Source organism: Somniosus microcephalus, chromosome 25 (assembly GCF_052327205.1).
Source record: "Somniosus microcephalus isolate GS21.2 chromosome 25, FLI_Smic_1.0, whole genome shotgun sequence".
Lineage (NCBI taxonomy): Eukaryota > Metazoa > Chordata > Chondrichthyes > Squaliformes > Somniosidae > Somniosus > Somniosus microcephalus.
Genome location: NC_141011.1, coordinates 26,026,489 through 26,032,450, shown reverse-complemented (window position 1 = coordinate 26,032,450; position 5,962 = coordinate 26,026,489).

Here is a 5,962-nt window from a genome sequence, read left to right as displayed (position 1 = left end):
TGCTAAGATTGGCCAGTGGGAAGGACTATTTTTTGCCCTAGAATTGCTGCTGACTGTATGGGATTTGTGCATCAGGAACCGGCTGCACAAATACCTCACTAAATATAAAAGTAAATCCACTATTCTCTAATTTCTAGTTTGTTGCCGTCAGCTTTATTGATGTTCCCTGGGATTTCCAGTTCTTTAATTGATAACTGATGGACAGTTTCTCCAACCCCCACATCCCCCTTTAGTTTTTATCTCCTGAAGAGGTTGACTCTTGCTGGGTACATTTCTGTGGGCACCTGCAACCCTCCAGTACCCCAAGTGACCACTTGCCATGTGTAATCCTGCCAGTGAGCGTAGGCAGGGTACTGGACCATATGGCATCACAGTCGCACTCAATGCTATCTTTGCCCTAAGCCTGTGCAGACGCACACTTTCCAGCAGGGCATTACTGAATAGTGATCAGGACTGGGTACCCTGGCTAATTTTCCCTCCTTTAGCCCAATGACAATGAAGCTAATTGTTATGCCCCTACGACCAAGCTGAGAACAGTATGCTGGAGATCAAACCGGTGATCTTCCTGGTCTACATGTTTTACTCACTGAGCCATCGAGGGGGCTCCTGGCTTGCTTTTTTTACTTGCTTTCTCTCTCACTCATTCCTTTCCCTTTGCCAAGTTCTTATGCTCTTTCTCTCTCTAAGGTCTCATTGAAACATATACATTTCTTACAGGGCTTGACAGGGTAGATGCAGGGAGGATGTTTCCCCTGGTTGTGGAGTCTAGAACCAGGGGTCACAGTCTCAGAATAAGGGGTCGGCCATTTAGGACTGAGATGAGGAGAAATTTCTTCACTCAGAGGGTGGTGAATCTTTGGAATTCTCTGCCCCAGAGGGCTGTGGAGGCTCAGTCGTTGAGTATATTCAAGACAGAGATCGATAGATTTTTGAATATTAAGGGAAACAAGGGATATGGGGACAGTGCAGGAAAGTGGAGATGAGGTAGAAGATCAGCCATGATCTCACTGAATGGCAGAGCAGGCTCGAGGGGCCGAATGGCCTACTCCTGCTCCTATTTCTTACGTTCCTACTGTTTTCATTTTGTTTTGTGTTCGCTGTTGCTCTTACAGTCTGTCATTCTTTCCCTGTATTACTTGTTTAGCATTCTTTGTTACACTGTATCTCTGATGCAATCACGCATTTTCCTTCATTGCAGTCTGTTCCTCTCTACACCAGTCTTGTGCATTCTCACTTCGTCATGTTCTAAATCTATCTGGCTTTACTCTTTCTCTCTCTCTCTCTCTCTCTCTGGATGTAACTCAACTTAAAACACCTGGTGCTCTCTTACATCTTCCTAGAAATCTTGATTAGAAGGCAGCCTATTTAATTCCAGGAACCTGGACTGCAGCCAGCCTCAGACAGAAAAGATGGAGCTGTCTTCTGTCTCTCTGACGCCAGTTGAGTCTCACAGTCCCGAACCCAGTAAAAGCCAATGATCATTAAAAAGTGAAGGCAAACTTGGAACTGAAGACATTAAAAATAAATAGGTGTATGGTTAGCTCCCTCTGATGGGCACATGTGCAACTACATATCAGTTGCGATGTTACCATACAAATGATTAATGCACTCTTGTCAAATTCTTCTCTCTGTTGTTTTAATAAGGGTGTTAACCTGTTTAATTTACATGGATTAACACCTCTGTTAAAATAGTAGAAAGGCTTTTCGTACACAGAGGAATATCACAATGTGTAGTTTCCAGGTGATAATCTTAAACACTACGGCCTAGAAATTGGGTTCTGGTCTTGCCAGGGCTGTAGCGCCAGAAAGTTTGCGCCAGCGGTAATGCGGCAGCGCCCGACGAAAATTCGGGTGCGCCGGGCCCAGACGGCGGCGGGCGCTAAAACCCTCCTTTAGCGCCTCAAAACGGGCGTGAACTTGGGTTTCCCGGCGCTAATCCCCCGCTGCGGCACCCGATGCGGTGCGGCAGGCGGGGGAACTGCAGGCCTCCTCCTCCTGTTAAGGAGGAGCTGCCTGCAGCCGACAACTGTCCGGCGGATTGACCCGACATCTGAGCCCGGCACCTCGGGGAAGTGCCGGGCTCGCATGAGACACTGATCAGGGCCGCGGGGGGGGAATGCAGGAGTCCGGGAAGGGAGGTGCGGGCAGGCGGCCGCCGGGAACGCGGCCGGCCGCCGGGAACGCGGCCGGCCGCCGCTCCACCTTTATGCGCCGGCGCACACTGGGGGAAGACTCTGTTGCCAGAGTCTTAGTTGCGCCTGCCACGGGCGAGGCGGGCGCAACTGAATTTCGGCTTGGGGCCGGGTTACCACGGCAACCGGGACGCTGCGCACACCGATGACGTCATCGGTGCCGGCGCAGCGCTACCGGTGCAACGCCGATTTAGGGCCCCAGGGAATTTCTCAACTGGCCATAACTCCAGCGCTAGGCCCTCTAGCGCCTCAAATGCGGCGCTAAGCCTACCGAATTTCTAGGCCTACATTCCTCCTTTCCTTCAAAAGTTAGTGTTCTACAGTAAGAATACTTTACTGCTTGACATGTTACCTTGTCTAGTTCCTGATAGCTGGCAAATGGTGGAGGTCATTAACAAAATAACAACAGAAAACGCTGGAAAAACTCAGCAGGCCAGGCAACATCCGTGGAGAGAGAAAGAGTCAACATTTCAGGTCAAAGACCCTTCGTCAGAACTGAGAAAAAAGCAGGAAATGAAACAGATTAAAAAGCAAGTTTGGGGGCTGGGAAATGGGGGAGGGGATGAAAGAACAAAAGGGAAGGTCTGTGGTGGGTGAAGAGACATTCAGAGATATTCAAGGCGAGACGAGATGGTAATAGGGCAGGTAAAGAGACAAAGGATGGCTCTAGATGCAGTGTGAAATGCGCTGGCAGAGTGAGAGACAGCTGCCGTGTGGGAGAGAGAAAAAGGGAAAAGGTACAAACCAAAGGTGTGGATAAAAAATGATAGGGGCCGAGGTAAATGATTTGAAATTGTTGAACTCGATATTGAGTCCAGAAGGCTGTCATTAACAATATTAGCTTGACTCAATTGGTAGCACTCTGAGTCAGAAGGTTGTGGGTTCAAGTCCCACGCCAGGATTTGAGCATCTAATGTAGTCTGACACTCCAGTGCAGTACTGGGGGAGTGCTGCACTGTTGTAAGTGATGTCCCTCAGCTAAGGTGTTAAACTGAGGCCCCATCTACATACTTCTGTGGGCATTAAAGATTCCAGACACTATTTGAAGAAGAGTTCGCCCAGTATCCTGGCCAACATTTTTCCATTAACTGACACCACACCACCAACAAAACAGATTACCTGGTTATTGATGTTTGTGGGATCTTGCTGTGTGGCTGCTCCGTTTGTCTATATAACTTCAGAGAAACTTGTTGCATGTGAACTGCTTTGAGACAAGCCTGTGAGACCTAATAAGCCACTGCACATAACTGTAAGTCTTTCTTTAACACACTGGTGAGCTTGCTGGTCAATTCATTACCCTTGGCCCAGCATAAGTCAAGTCCTTCAGGAGAGAAGGGGGGCAAAGCAGAGGGGAATTTTAAACAGAATAATTTTCCATTAGTTCACTAACATTGTTCTGGATCTTCATTCTGAGTGAGAATGGGGATTTCTGATGTTGCATTGATTCGTGTCTGTGTAACTTCACTTTCAGACCCTTCTGCTTTTGAACATATGTTTCATCAGCATTGCTGCTTTCCTTCTGTCACCCTGTCCTTGCCCAAGATCCATAGGTGTACATTTTCCAATACGGTCCCAATATAGTGATCAGGTGCAGCAACCTAGATAAATCCCCCCTCACTGAAGCACTGTGCTTAATGTTCCTATTGTCACTCTGCTTGCGATATCACAGAAAGAACGCTCCTTGAATCTTGGGGTCCTTTTGTTCTGGTTTCCTTTGGCTAACATTTAAACCCTTTGTTCTCCTTCCTGCTTTTGGCAAGTTCGATTATCTGTTGAGGTTACAATTCTTCTCCAACAGTTTATTGAAGTTACAATCTTTCTTTAATGCCCCTGACAGCTCCAAGAGTTTATTGAGATTACAATCCTTTTTCAACATCCATTCCAGCTCCCCTGTTTCTGTGCTATGATACTTATTGCTCTCCCCTGTTGTGGCACTTTGATTGCTGCCCCTGTACTGGTTGGTGTGCCAAAGGTTTTTTGTTGTTCCTTCCCATTGTAAAGCAGGATTGGAACCGTTTTCCTCTCGGGCACGATCACACCAAATCTAATCAAGTCCCCTTTAGAACCAGCTTAGTGACTTTGGCCAACAAACTATAACTGAGGAGCTACCAGAGCAGGTGTCGAGTGGTGGTTGGATGGACAATGCTGAAGTCACGTTGAGCATGTGTTCTCAAACAGTTTCGGTCTGATTCTCATGGAAATATTACGCATGCCTTTGGTGATTACAACAGCGGTGTTGTATACAAACGGGATTCCGTGCAAAGATCACCACTTATGGGATGACCATCCTTGTTACAACAGATTCTCAAACTCGTCTTCCCCACATTGACCATAAGTTACACCAATTTATTCAATTCAATTTTTATTTGTCATATGTGCAGCAGACGTGTGTACTGCACAATGAAATGTTGATTTTTACGAGTCCTCCCTCCCAATTTAGGTCCCTCTGATGGACAGATCGGTAATTACAGATCAATGTTAACCGGCGTTTAATAACAATGATGTAAAGCAAAGCATAGGAAACGTGCAACAAGTTTGTCAGTATCTGAAAAGAGAAAATAGAGGCTAATCTTTGAGTGGAGCCCTTTGTACCATCTTCCAGTACTCCCTCCAAGTACACAGCCTTCATGTGTGAGCGTAAAATGGAGCTTGTATTTATATAGCACCATTCACATCGTCAGACAACAACTGATATACACTATCGAGACAGCAAAATATCCCAACATGCTTCATGAAAGGAGAAACATTCAGGCTGTGTTTGGGGGAAGGGTTCGGGGAGGTGGCCGAAGGTGAGGTGGAAGAGGCAGCTTTTAAAAATACTATTGAAGGTGCGAAGAGATGTGGTGAGGTGGAGGGGATTTGACAGAGAATTCCATAAAGCAGAGCATCGCTGGCTGAAGACTCCGGCACCCATGGCGGCAATGAATGTTAGACGGCTGTTTGACCATGGCTGGCATCACAGCTGAGCACGATCCTGCCCTCACCCGATTCCCAAACAAATGCACTTTGCGACGGGGTGTCACTGGACGCTGGTCTGGAGTGGGAACTGCAGCTGCAATATTTTTTTCCCTCACTGGCTCAGTCCTGTGAGGCCCCCCATTACTAAATAGCCCTCGAATACCAACTGGGTCGGCTTGCACATGAGGAATGGTCACTTGGACAAGATACTAAAGGGTTGCTATTCTAGCAGGAGTCAGCATATTAGGGAGAGAAAGGAGAAAACTGAGGGGAAAGATAAAAGAAAGACTTGCATTTATATAGCGCCTTTCACGACCACCAGACATCTCAAAGCACTTTACAGCCAATGAAGTGGAGTCACTGTTGTAATGCGGGAAACACAGCAGCCAATTTGCACACAGCAAGGTCCCACAAACAGCAATGTGATAATGACCTGATAATCTGTTTTTGTTATGTTGGTTGAGGGATAAGTATTGGCCAAGACACCAGGGATAACTCTCCTGCTCTTTTCAAAATAGTGCCATGGGATCTTTTACGTCCACCTGAGAGAGCAGACGGGGCCTTGGTTTAACATCTCATCTGAAAGACGGCACCTCCAACAGTGCAGCACTCCCTCAGTACTGCACTGGAGTGTCAGCCTAGATTTTTGTGCTCAAGTCTCTGGAGTGGGACTTGAACCCACAACCTTCTGACTTAGAGGTAAGAGTGCTCCCCACTGAGCCACAGCTGACAATGACACCACTAACAATGTTCTCACATCCCCTCCCAAATAGAGAGCTAGCAATACACAGACACACATCACCGGTTTCATA